Source organism: Somniosus microcephalus, unplaced genomic scaffold (assembly GCF_052327205.1).
Source record: "Somniosus microcephalus isolate GS21.2 unplaced genomic scaffold, FLI_Smic_1.0 unresolved_chr5, whole genome shotgun sequence".
Lineage (NCBI taxonomy): Eukaryota > Metazoa > Chordata > Chondrichthyes > Squaliformes > Somniosidae > Somniosus > Somniosus microcephalus.
In genome coordinates this window covers 32033800-32048115 of record NW_028225183.1, presented here as the reverse complement: position 1 = coordinate 32048115, position 14316 = coordinate 32033800, and the positions used below count along the sequence as shown (strand labels likewise).

The 14316-nt window shown below is 44.0% G+C and overlaps 2 non-coding genes across 2 annotated transcripts; both read right to left on the bottom strand.

Moving 5' to 3' along the window:
• Positions 1-4670: 4670 nt before the first annotated feature.
• Positions 4671-4835, bottom strand: LOC147087807 (U1 spliceosomal RNA). The gene has a single exon (XR_015075566.1). It is a non-coding gene; the product is annotated as a U1 spliceosomal RNA (small nuclear RNA).
• Positions 4836-14150: 9315 nt separating this feature from the next.
• Positions 14151-14233, bottom strand: trnas-gga (transfer RNA serine (anticodon GGA)). The gene has a single exon. It is a non-coding gene; the product is annotated as a tRNA-Ser (tRNA).
• Between the last annotated feature and the right edge of the window lie 83 nt (positions 14234-14316).

Sequence of the window (14316 nt, the reverse complement as noted above, 5' to 3'; positions counted from 1 at the left end):
CAGTAACTTTTCTTCAGGCCATGGAAAGTTTTCTGGAAATAAATCTCTCCTTATATGTATTGCATCTGAAGTAATAATCTGAAGTTTGTCTTATCTTCACATGAACAATAATTCGGAATCTGATGTGTTTGAAAAAGCAATTTTCAAGTTTTGCCCATAAAGACCGATAGGGACAACGTGAGGTTTTGGCCCATGAAGTCTTCATCACTTGTCACATTCACTCGCTGTGGTTGAAATATTTCACCAATAAACCTACCTCCTTCTGTTTGAGTGTGTTTCACATTGTTTCTTATTCTAGTCCTGTGAAGTGTCTTGAGACGTTTTAACTATGTTAAAGGCGCTATATAAATACAAGTTGTTGTTGTCGTTTGCAATTTTTCTCACTCTTTCAGTATGATCATTCATTATAATCATAGTGATTAAATGATATAAGGAAAAGCCACATTAAGAGCTTAGGGACGGATGTGGATAATAAATGTCCCTTGATCTTGTTATATGTAAGGGAGACACCGGAAATATTGAAGTATTCGAGCCAACAGTGCAGCAATCCTAACTTCCTCCAGCATGGTCAGTGCTTGCAGTAAGGCTTTCTCCTGTTCCTTTTCAGTCTTGCCTTAAATCAAAATGATGTCATGTAGCAGGGGCTATCACCAGGACATTCGAATAACCGTGGCGTGTTCCTGAGCATACAACATGAGAGGGCTGCCCTATGATGAGAGATGGTGATATACTCTCGGGAGTTTAGAAGAATGAGAGGTGATCTCATTGAACCAGACAAGATTCTGAAAGGGATTGAAAGGGTAGATGCTGAGAGGTTGTTACCCTTGGCTGGAGTGCCTAAAACTTGGGGGCATAGACTCAGGATAAGGGTTAGGCCATTTAAGACTGAGATGAGGAGGAATTTCTCCACTCAGAGGGTTGTGCATCTTTGGAATTCACTGACTCAGAGGGTTGTGAATTCTGAGTGTTTGAGTATATTCAAGGCTGTGATAGATAGATTATTACGGCTCAATGGGCCACTTGGCTCTAATCACACGCACTCATCAATACATAAAGAAGTAACAGAAAAGGGTTACTTCTCCAAAAATCCTGCTGCCCGTATCGGGACTCGCACCAAGCCTCGCTCACCCATCACCCCCTGTGCTCGCTCACCTGCATTGGGTCACGGTCCAGCAACGCCTCGATTTTAAAATTCTCTTGTTTTCAAATCCCTCCACGGGCTCGCCCCTCCCTTTCCCTGTAACCTCCAACCAATACACACTACAACCAATACATACATAGATACATACATAGAAGATAGGAGCAGGAGTAGGCCTTTTGGCCCTTCGAGCCTGCTCCGCAATTCAATTAGATCATGGCTGATCATCCAAATTCAGGACCCGGTCCCTGCCTTCTCCCCATATCCCTTGATCACTTTAGACTGAAGAAATATATCCAACTCTTTCTTGAATATACTTAATGAACTGGCCTACACCGCCCTCTGTGGCAGAGAATTCCACAGGTTCACCACTCTCTGGGTGAAGAAATTCCTCCACATTTCAGTCCTAAATGGCTTACCCCTTATCCTTAGACTATGACCCGTGGTTCTGGACTCCCCGGCCATCAGAAACATCCTTCCCGCATCTAGTCTGTCCAGGCCTGACAGAATTTTATAGTTTTCGATGAGATACCCTCTCAATCTTCTAAACTCCAGTGAGTATAAGCCCAATCGACACAATCTCTCCTCATACGTCATTCCTGCCATCCCAGGTATCAGCCTGGTGAATCTTCGCTGCACTCCTTCCATGGCAAGAACGTCCTTCCTCAGGTAAGGCGATCAAAACTGCACACAATATTCAAGGTGTGGTCTCACCAAGGCCCTGCGCAACTGCAGCAAGACATCATTGTTCTTGTACTCGAACCCTCTTGCTACGAAGGCCAACATACCATTTGCCTTCTTAACCGCCTGCTGCACCTGCATGCTTACCTTCAGCGACTGGTGTACAAGAACGCCCAGGTCTCTTTGCACTTCCCCTTCTCCCAATCTATTACCATTCAAATATTAATCTGCCTTCCTGTTTTTGCCACCAAAGTTGATAACCTCACATTTATCCACATTATAGTGCATTTGCCATGTTTCTGCCCAATCACCCAGCCTGTCCAAATCGTGCTGGAGTTTCACGACATCCTCCTCACAGCATACCCTCCCCCCAGCTTTGTGTCGTCTGCAAATTTGGAGATATTACATCCAATTCCCTCGTCCAGATCATTAATATATATTGTAAACCGCTGGGGTCCTAGGACCGAACCTTGCGGTACCCCACTAGTCACTGCCTGCCACTCGGAAAACGACCCATTTATTCCAAATCTTTGCTTTCTGTCCGCCAACCAGTTCTCTATCCAAGTCAATACCTTGCCCCCAATCCCATGTGCCTTAATTTTGCACGCTAATCGCTTATGCGGGACCTTATCAAAAGCCTTCTGAAAGTCCAAATACACCACATCCACTCGTTCTCCCTTATCTATTTACCAGCTACATCCTCAAAAAATTCCAGTGGTTTAGTCAAGCATGATTTACCTTTTGTAATTCCATGTTGACTTTGTCTGATCCAGTCACTGCTTTCCAAGTGCTCTGCTATTACATATTTTATAAAGTACTCTTGCATTTTCCCCACTACCGATGTCAAGCTTACCGGTCTATAATTCCCCGCCTTTTCTCTACCATCTTTTTTGAATAGTGCGGTAACATTAGCTACCCGCCAATCCATGGGTACCATTCCAGAGTCTATCGAGTTCTGGAAGATGACCAGCAATGCATCTACTATTTCTAGGGCCACTTCCTTAAGTTCCCTGGGATGTAGATTATCAGGCCCTGGGGATTTATCAGCCTTCAGTCCCATCAATTTTCCTAACACAATTTCCCTACAAATACTGATTTTTTCAGTTCCACCCTTTCCTCAGACCCTATGTTCATCGGATACACACTTCAAGGCCACGCAGAAACGCAGTGCGCTGCAGGTCCCGTGCATCCGGTGAGCCGTAAAGAGAAAAAATATGCACGTGCTGAATTTTGATTAGGTCGCACAGCCCGTTGACGGGGTCGGGCGGGCCAAAGAAACAAATTAGAGGGACCATTGCCTACAAATCTCCGAGATCATATAATAGAATGGTTGCAGCACAGAAGAAGGCCATTCGGTCTGTCGAGACCGTGCCGGCTCTCTGAAACAGCACTTCAGCTAGTCCCACTCCCCCACCCTTTGCCTGTAACCCTGCAATTTTTTTCCTTTCAGGTACATATCCAATTCCCTTTTGACAGCCACAATTGAATCTGCCTGCAGCACCCTTTCAGGCTGTGAATGCTAGATGTTATCCACACGCAACAGAAACAATTTCCCCTCATGTTGCCTTTGAACTTTGTGCTCCTGCAATTCGGGCCTCTTGCGTATTCCTATTTTATTTGCTTCACCGTTGATGGGCGTGCTTTCAGCTGCTTAGCCCCAAAATCAGGAATTCCCTCCCGAAACTGCGCCACTTCTCTGTCTCTCCTCCTTTAAGGCGCTCCTTAAAGCCTAACATATCGATCAAGCTTTTGGTCATCTGTCCTAATATCTCAAGTGCAAAAGCAAAATACTGTGGCTGCTGGAAATCTGAAATGAAATCCGAAAATCCTGCATATACACAGCAAGTAAGGCAGCATCTGTGGAGAGAGTAACAAAGTTGTTGGAGAGAAGATGCAGAACTTCAGCAATGTGGGCATTCTTAAAAGCGTAGTGGCAGTGAATTAAACAGTAATGCGGTTCTGACGAAGGGTCATCGACCTGAAACATTAACTCTGTTTTTCTCTCTCCACAGATGCTGCCTGACCTGCTGAGCATTTCCAGCATTTTCTGTTTTTCTGTCCAAATATCTTCTTGTGCGGCAGTGTGAAACTTTGTTTGATAATGCTCCTGTGGAGTGCCTTCGGATGTTTTACTGCATTAATGGTGCTATATAAATATAAGATAACAAGTCAATATAGTGAAACTGTTTCCAGTGCCAGTTACAGGGGCAACATATTTAAGAAAAGTTGCAAAAGAACCAGTAGGATGTTTCCCCGCCCCCCCCCCCCCCTCGAGAAGGTGAAAAAAAGTGATGCAGAAAATTGTTGTGAGTGCCTGCAATGCTCTGCCGGAAAGGATGGTTGAAGCAAACTGATAGTAATGTTGAAAAGGTAATCGGGATAATATTTGAATGTAAAATTATTGCAGGGAATTGGTGAAAGAACAGAGGATTATTATTAATTGGATAGCCGTTTGAAAGAGCCAGCAGAGATACGATGGACCTGGTTCTGTGCTGTATCAATGTTTCTGCAGTTAACAAGGTTAAACATTTTGCCAAAGTGCAGAGTTGGCAGGCAGCTTCGAAAATCTGGTTGTAAGCGGTGTGGACTTGTAAGTGTAAATAATTTTAGATTTATTGTGCAAAATATGTAATTTCTCAGTTGTCAGGATAAATATCAACGTGAGCGTAGAGAGAAATTGAAATGTGAGCTTTGGGAATCGCTTATGAGTCAATTTGAATACGCTGTGTTTTGGAGAAAGGCGGTTTTGTGTCACAGCTCCCTCTATCGGGAATAAAGCAAAGTTAGGATTGAAAGCAAAATAACTGTGCATTTGAGAGGTCAGTTGAAAAATCTAACTTTAATTGCAAAGCCAGTGAAGAGCGCGAACGCAGTGCCCGGCTATCAGAAATTTTGCAGTCGAGTATCCTGCATTTGGGGACATCACAGGCGTCAGTACACCCGAAGTACAATGAGCTAACCTCACCCTGGCAAAAGTACCTTCTTGATCATGGTTTCTCCCCTGCCAGGTAAGTAAGTTTTCCAGGTGCACACACTGCCTCGCCACATCTTCCACTGCCTCTTAACGGCTCAACGACTCCTTTTTTTAAATCACAATGTCCATTCATTCAGAAAGTGCTGCTGTTTTCTCCTGTCGATTCTGCTAAAATATTGCAATATATAATGCTGTGCCCTTTGACAAAACGCTGCAATAATGCAGAGCCGGCAATGCATATTCGCTCATTTCCCTTAAAATGAAACAAACGCTCACTCACTAACTTTCTTCAGGCCGCAGAATGTTTTCTGGAAATAAATCTCTCCTTATATTTATTGCATCTGAAGTAAATGTTTGTCATATCTTCATATGAACCATAATTCGGAATATGGTGTGTTTGAAAAAGCAATTTTCAAGTTTTGCCCATAAGGACCGAAAGGGACATAGTGAGGTTCTGGCCCAGCAAGACTTCATCACTTGTCACATTCACTCACTGTGGTTGCAATATTACACCAATAAACCTACCTTCTTCTTTTTAAGCGGGTTTCACATTTTTTGTCTTATTTACTTTTTTACTACGTTAAAGACGCTATAGAAATAAAATTTGTTGTTGTTTGCAATCTTTCTCTTTATTTTCAGTCTGATCATTGTCCTCATAGTGATTAAATGATATAAGGAAAAGCCACATTAAGAGCTGAGAGACGGAGGTGGAAAATAAATGTTTCTTAATGTTGTTATATGTAAGGGAGTCACTGGAAATATTGAAGTATTCGAGCCAACAGTGCAGCAAACCCAACTTCCTCCAGCATGGTCATTGCTTCCAATAAGGCATTCTCCTGTTCCGCCTCAGTCTTTCCTTAAATCAAAATGATGTCCTGCAGCAGGGAATATCACCAGGACCTTTTAAGAACTGTGGCATTTTCCTTTGCAAACAACATGAAAGGGCTGCCCTATGATGAAAGGTTGTTTAGAACAGGTAGATAAGGTGGTTAAAAAGGCATATGGGATACTTGCTTTCACTAGCCGAGGCACAGAATATAAGAGCAGGGAGGTTATGATGGAGCTGTACAAAACGCTGGTAAGGCCACAGCTGGAGTACTGTGTGCAGTTCTGGTCGCCTCACTATAGGAAGGATGTGATTGCTTTGGAGAGGGTGCAGAGAAGATTCACCAGGATGTTACCTGGGATGGAGCGCCTCAGCTATGAAGTAAGACTAAACAGGCTGGGGTTGTTTTTCTTGGAGCAAAGAAGGCTGAGGGGGGACCTGGTTGAGGTGTACAAAATGATGAGCGGCATAGATAGGGTAGATAAAGAGGAACTTTTCCCCTTAGTAGGGGGGTCAATAAAAAGGGGGCATAGGTTCAAGGTAAGGGGCAGAAGGTTTAGAGGGGATTTGAGGAGGAACTTTTTCACCCAGAGGGTGGTTCGGATCTGGAACTCACTGCCTGAAAGGGTGGTAGAAGCAGAAACCCTCACAACATTCAAGAAGCATTTGGATGAGCACTTGAAATGCCATTGCATACAAGGCTATGGACCAAATGCTGGAAAATATGATTAGATTGGACAGGGCTTGATGGGCGGCGCAGACACGATGGGCCGAAGGGCCTCTTTCTGTGCTGTATAACTCTATGGTCTATGGCCTATGGCCTAGAATGGGCCTATACTCTCGGGAGTTTAGATGAATGAGGGGTGATCTCATTGAACCAGACAACATTCTGAAAGGCTTTGAAAGGGTAGATGCTGAGAGGTTGTTTCCCTTGGCTGGAGTGTCTAGAACTGGGGGGCATAGCCTCAGGATAAGGGATAGGCCATTTAAGTCAGAGATGAGGAGGAATTTCTTTACTCAGAGGGTTGTGCATCTTTGGAATTCTCTGCCCTCGTGGGCTATGAATGCTGAGCGTTTGAGTGTATTCAAGGCTGTGATCAAAAGATTTTTATGGCTCAAGGGGATGCATGGCCTACTCCTGCTCTAACCACACGCACACATCAATAAATAAAGAAGAAACGGAAAGGGTTACTTCGCCAAAAACCCTGCTGCGCATATCATGACTCACAGCAAGTCTCGTTCACTCATCACCCCCTCTGCTCGCTGACCTGCATTGGGTCACGGTCCAGCAACGCCTCGATCTTAAAATTCACTAGTTTTGAAATCCCTCCACGGGTTCGCCCCTCCCTTTCACTGTAACCTCCAACCAATACACACTATAACCAATATACACTTTAAGGCCACGCAGAAATGCAGCGTGCTGCACGTCCCACGCATACGGTGAGCCGGCATTTAACGAGAAAGAACGTGCATGTGCTGAATTTTGAATAGGTCTCACAGCCCGTTGACGGATCGGCCGGGCCAAAGAAACAAATTAGAGGGATCAATGTTTACAACTCTCCGAGATCATATAATAGAAAGGTTGCAGCACATAAGGAGGCCATATCGACATTTCGAGCCCGTGCCGGCTCTCTGAAACAGCACTTCAGCTAGCCCCACTCTTCCACCCTTACCCCGTAGCCCTGCAATTTTTTCCTTTCTGGTCCATATCCAATTCCCTTTTGAAAGCCACAATTGAATCTGCCTCCAGCACATTTTCAGTCAGTGAATTCCAGATGCTATCCACACTCATCATAAAAAAGTTCTCTCATGTTGTCTTTTATCTCTGTGCTCTGCAATTCGGGCTTCTTGCGTATTCCCACTTTATGCTCACATTTATATTCATCCTTACAACTGAGAAATTACATATTTTTCCACAAAAAATCAAAACTTATTCACACTTACAATTCCTCATCGCGTACAACCAGATTTTCAAAGCTGCCTGCCAACTCTGCACTTCGGCAAAATGTTTAACCTTGTTAACTACAGAAAAAATGATACAGCACAGAACCAGGTCATTCAGCCCATCGTACCTCTGCTGGCTCTTTCAAAGGGCTATCCAATTAATCATACTCCTCTGTTCTTTCACCAAATCCCTGCAATGATTTTACCTTCAAAGATTATCCAATTTACCTTTTCAACATTACTATTCAATTTGCTTCAACCACCCTTTCAGGCAGAGCATTGCAGGCACTCAGAACTATTTTCTGCATCACTTTTTTCACCTCGAGAGGGAGGTGGGGAAACATCCTATTGGTTATTTTGCAAATTTTCTTAAATCTGTTGCCCCTGTAACTGACACTGGAAACAGTTTCTCCTTATTGACTTGTTATCTTGTATTTATATAGCACCATTAATGTAGTAAAGCGTCCCAAGGCACTCCACAGGAGCGTTATCAAACAAAATTCACATCCTGCCGCACAAGAAGATATTAGGACATAAAAACAGAAAATGCTGGAAATGCTCAGCAGGACAGCCAGCATCTGTGGAGAGAGAAAAACATGGTTAAAGTTTCAGTTCGATGACCCTTCGTAAGAACTGTATTACTGTTTAACTCACTGCCACTTCTCTTTTAAGAATGCCAATATTGATGAAGTTCTGCTCTTCTCTCCAACAACTCTGTTACTCTCTCCACAAATGCTGCAGGACTTGCTGTGTATTTGCAGCATTTTCGGTTTTTATTTCAGATTTCTAGCATCCGCAGTATATTGCTTTTGCATTTGAGATATTAGGGCCGATGACCAAAAGCTTGGTCGAAAAGTTAGGTTTTAAGGAGAATCTTAAAGGAGGAGAGGCAGAGAAGTGGCGCAGTTTCGGGAGGGATTTCCTGATTTTAGTGCCTAGGCAGCTGAAAGCACGCCCGTCAAAGGTGAAGCAAAAGGCCCGAATTGCAGGAGCACAGAGATCAAAGGCAACATGAGGGAAAATGGATTATGTAGCGTGTGGATAGCATCTGGATTTCACTGCCTGAAAGGATGCTGCAGGCAGATTCAATTGTGGCTTTCAAAAGGGAATTGGATATGGACCTGAAAGGAAAAAAATTGCAGGGCTACGGGGAAAGGGTGGGGGAGTGAGTCTAGCTCAAGTGCTGTTTTAGTGAGCCGGGATGGGCTCGACAGGCCGAATGGCCTCCTCCTGTACTGCAACCATTCTATTATATGATCTCGGAGAGTTATAGGCAATGGTCCCTCTAATTTGTTTCTTTGGCCTGCCCGGCCTCGTCAACAGGCTGTGCGACCTATTCAAAATTCAGCAGGTGCACGTATTTTCTCTTTAAATGCCAGCTCACTGGATGCACGGGACCTGCAGCACGCTGCGTTTCTGCGTTGCCTTAAAGTGTGTATTGGTTGTAGTGTGTATTGCTTGGAGGTTACAGGGAAATAGAGGGGCGAGCTGTTGGAGGGATTTCAAAACAAGAGAATTTTAAATTCGAGGCGTTGCTGGATCGTGACCCAATGCAGGTCAGTGAGCACAGGGGGTGATGTGTGAAGGAGCCTTGGTGCGAGTCACAATACGGGCAGCAGGGTTATTGGAGAAGTAACCATTTTCTGTTACTTCATTATGTATTGATGAGTGCTTGTGGTTAGAGCCATGCGGCCCATTGAGCCGTAATAATCTATCTATCTCAGCCTTGAATATACTCAAACACTCAGCATTCACATCCCTCTGGGGCAGAGAATTCTAAAGATGCACAACCCTCTGAGTGAAGAAATACCTCCTCATCTCCGTCTTAAATGGCCTAACCCTTATCCTGAGACTATGCCCCCAAGTTCTAGACACTCCAGCCAAGGGAAACAACCTCTCAGCCTCTACCCTTTCAATCCCTTTCAGAATCTTGTATGGTTCAATGAGATCGCCTCTCATTCTTCTAAACTCCCGAGAGTGTTGGCCCATTTCTCATCATAGGACAGCCCTTTAATGTTGTTTGCTCAGGAAAACGCCACGGTTATTAAAAGGTCCTGGTGATATTCCCTGCTACAGGACATCATTTTGATTTAAGGCAAGACTGAAATGGAACAAAGCCTTACTGCAAGTACTGACCATGCTGGAGGAAGTTAGGATTGCTGAACTGTTGGCTCGAATACTTCAATATTTCCGGTGTCTCCCTTACATATAACAACATAAAGGGACATGATATCCACCTCCTTCTCTAAGCATTTAATGTGCCTTTCCCTTATATCATTTAATCACTATTATTATACCGAATGATCACACTGAAAAGAGTGAGAAAGATTGCAAACGACAACAACAACTTGTATTTATATAGCGCCTTTAACACAGTTAAAACATCCCAAGACATTTCACAGGACTATTATAAGACAACAATGTGAAACCCGCTTAAACAAAAGAAGGTAGGTTTATTGGTGAAATATTTCAACCACAGTGAGTGAATGTGACAAGTGTTGAAGACTTGATGGGCCAGAACCTCACTATGTCCCTATGCCTATCGGACTTTATGGGCAAAAGTTGATAATTGCTTTTTCAAACACATCAGATTCCGAATTATTGTTCATATGAAGATAAGACAAACATTTACTTCAGATGCAATACATAGAAGGAGAGATTAATTTCCAGAAAACTTTCCGTGGCCTGAAGAAAAGTTACTGAGGGATCATTCGTTTCCTTTTAAGGGCTATATGTAAATATGCATGTCCGGCTCTTTATTATTGCAGCGTTTTGTGAAAGGGTGTATCATTATAATTTGCAATATTTTAGCAGAATCGACATGAGAAAACAGCAGCACTTTCTGAAAGAAGGGGAAATTACTTGTAAAAAATGAGTCGTTGAGACGCTTAGATGATGTGGAGATGCCGGTCTTGGAATGGGGTGGACAAATGTAAGAAATCACACAACACCAGGTTGTAGTCCAACAGCTTTACTTGAAATCACAAGCTTTCGCAGCGCTGCTCCTTCGTCAGTGGAAGTGGAGAAATGCATAAATGCACAGCGAATATAGTCAGAGAATACTGCCAGATGATTACAGGTAATCTTGTTAACTGCCCTTTATCACACAGCGGCAGAGAGATAAATGGTGTCCAAACAGCTCATTCAGGAAAACAACATTTCAAGTGCAGCTTTCTTGCAATGAAAATCCAGCTGGAAAATCAACCACAGTTGACAATCCATTCTGAAAACCCTTTTCTACTCTTTCCTCAGTTTTACACTTACATGGATTAGAACGGAAAGCTTGAAACAATAAAAATTGCCAGACAACTTCAGCTTCCTTACATTGCCCCATACACTGATCACGTGAAAACAACCATACAATAAAATACAGCGGCGCGAGAACGCCCCCATTGAATGTGTCCAATCAGGGGCTGAGGATTGAGCTGCTCCATCACAATTATTCCACAGGATCCCAAGTGATTATGTGCCAGAGCGTTCACAGCAGAGGCACCGATTTTGCAGCAATTGAGAAGCAGCGTGGGTCCAAACCAGCGTCGGTGTAGTTGTGGCCGAGTGGTTAGGATGATGGTTTAGGTTACTCGCGCAGGTTCGAATCCTGTCAAACTACGGCAACGAGGCTGTCATCCCAAATCGTCCGGATTTTGCTTAATTTTAACTGCAGCCTTTTGGTTCCTGTGCAGAGATTCAAAGCTACAATCAAACAACGGTTCAAGCAGAAAGTGAAACAAGCACTTCACCACGTTATTACATCACGGCATCACGAGAGACCTAGGCCACAGGAGAATACTATGCTACATTGCTAAATGCTCTTGAAACCGTGAAAGCAATTTTTTAACCGTCGAAAATATTTATTTTGCAACCCATGGAAGAAAATGCATGTCATCCACGCAGCCATCTCCCAGTTGATGCTGCTTCCTACTGTGATGCTTTTTTAATGAACTAAGCCAGACGAGCCACAGTTCTCAACACCGCCGGCAATGATCGGTACATTAGGTCATGAGAAATAGGAGCAGGATTTGGCCATGCGGCCGTCGATCCTGCTCCGCCATTCAATAAATCATGGCTGATCCTCTGCCTCAACTGAAAATACCGACCTAGCCCCATATACCTTGATTTCCGTAATGGACAAATCCATCTCCGTTAGGAATGTGCTCAAAGACTGAACAGCTACAGCCCTGATTGGACACATTCAAATGGGGGCGTTCTCGCGCCGCTGTATGTGATTGGTTGGTTGTTGTCACGTGATCAGGGTGCGGTGCGATGCAAGGAAGCTGAAGTTGTCTGGCAATTGTTATTGTTTCACGCTTTCCTTTCTTATCCATGTAAGTGTAAAATTTAGGAAAGTGTAGGGAAGGGTTTTCAGAATAGATTATCTACAGTGGACAATTTTCCTGCTCGATTTTCATTGCAAATACGCTGCACTTGGAATATTGGTGCAAGGGAAGCAGAATATCCAGGCTGCCTGGCAGAAGACTGATCGATGAAGCGATTGTTCCCATTGGAAGTAGGAAGGCAGCAGCAGTATGCTCACCACTATTCATTTCAAGGAATCAAAGAATCAATTTTTATACAATAGGTATGTTTGCAAAAATTAAAAACTGCTCACGTCCCTGGGTGGGCTCGAACCACCAGCCTGTCAGTTAACAGCCGAATGCGCTGGCCCATTGCGCGACAAAGACGGCGGAGGCACACTTTGCAATTGGAACTATTCTACCGGAACCCAACTGATTATTTACCAGACCGTTCACAGCAAAGCACACAGCAGAGGCACCGATTTTGCAGCAAGTGAGATGATTTGTCGTTCTAATTAACCGTCGGAGATGTCGTGGCCAGCGCGTTCGGCTGTTAACTGAAAGGTTGGTGGTTCGAGCCCACCCAGGGACTTGAGCAGATTTTAATTTTTGGAAACTTATCTATTGTTTAAAAATGCAGTCTTTGATTCCGTGAAATGAACAGTGGTGAGTATACTGCTGCTGCCTTCCTGCTTCCAATGGGAACAATCGCTTCATCGATCAGTCTTCTGCCAGGCAGCCTGGATATTCTACTTCCCTTATACCAATATTCCAAGTGCAGCGTTCTTGCATGAAAATCCAGCAGGAAAATCGGCCTCAGTAGATAATCCATTCTGAAGACTTTTTTCTACACTTTCCTCAGTTTTACACTTACATGGATAAAAACAGAAAGCTTGAAACAATAACAATTGCCAGACAATTTCAGCTTCCTTGAATCGCCCTGTACCCTGATCACGTGACAACAACCAACCAATCACATAGAGCGGCGCGAGAACGCTCCCATTGAATGTGTCCAATCAGGTCCTGAGGATTGAACTGCTCCGTCACAGTAAGCTCCAGTACATTGGAGGACTCGGTTGTGAGCGGATGACTTGTTCCTGTCACTGGCGCCGCGGCCGAGAAGCAAGCAGCCCCTGCAATCTCTTGTTTTCAGCCAAAAGCTAGAGGTATGAATTTCTAATCACAAAATCTTTGACGCGAGCTGAGTTGGTTGCTGTATTTGAATGCGGTTTAGTGACCCGCACGAGCCTTGTGCTTTTCTTTTTGCGTACGGTTTGCAGTGTGTGATCACTTAATGTTTTGAGACTGAAAATAAATGCAATGTCTGATTCAAATTGCTGCTTCATAAGGCGTTCGGCCAAAATGAGGCAATTCGAGATTAAGAACGGGATTCAAATCGCCTTTTCACTCGTGTGCTACATTTGTCCCTTTAAACGGCCGCGTACAGGTCAAGGAATGTGGTTGGCGCATAATTCTGCGGTTGCATTGTATTTCCCGCTGGGTGTCCATCCAGTTAAACATTGTTTTCTGTGGGGAAATGAAATCAGCAGACTGTACAAAGAAAGAACATATAAATTCTTTCAGGGCTTGACTGGGCGGATGCTGAGAGGTTGTGGAGTCCTGAACTAGGGGTCAAAGTTTCAGAATCAGGGGCCGGCCAGTTAGGATTTAGATGAGGAGAAATTGCTTCATTCTAAGGATTGTGCATCTTTGGAATTTTTTACCGCAGAGGGCTGTGGCTGTTCAGTCATTGAGTACATTTCTAAACCGAGAAAAATTTGTACATTATGGAAATTAAGGTATCTGGGGCTAGGTCGGTAATTTTCAGTTGAGGTAGAGGATTAGCCATGATGTTATTGAATGGCGGAGCAGGATCGAGTGCCGCATGGCCAATTCCTGCTCCTATTTCTTATGATCTAATGAACCGATCTTGGCCGGCGGGGTTGAGAATTGTGGCTCGTTTGGCTTAGTGCATTAAATAAGCATCGCAGTAGGAAGCAGCATCAACTGGAAGATGGCTGTGCGGACGACGTCCATTTTCTACAATGGGTTGCAAACTAAATATTTTCGATGGTTAAAATTGCTTTCACGGTTTCAAAAGCATTAAATAACGTAGTATTCTCCTGTGGCCTAGCACTCTCGTGATGCCGTGATTTAATAATGGGTGAAGTGCTTGTTATACTTTCTGCTTCAATCGTTGTTTGATTGTAGCTTTTGAATCTTGGCACAGGAACCGAAAGTCAGCAGTTCAAGTTAAGTGAAAACGGTTCATTTGGGACGACGTCCTCGTACTATAGTCGGCAGGAGTGCGAACCTGTGCAGGTAAACCCCAATGGATTTCCATTCCATCGCCTTAACCACTCGGCCACGACTACCCCGACGGGGCTTCGGAAACATGCAGCTTCTCATTTGCTGCAAAATCGGTGCCTCGGCTGTGAACGCTCTGGCACATAATCAC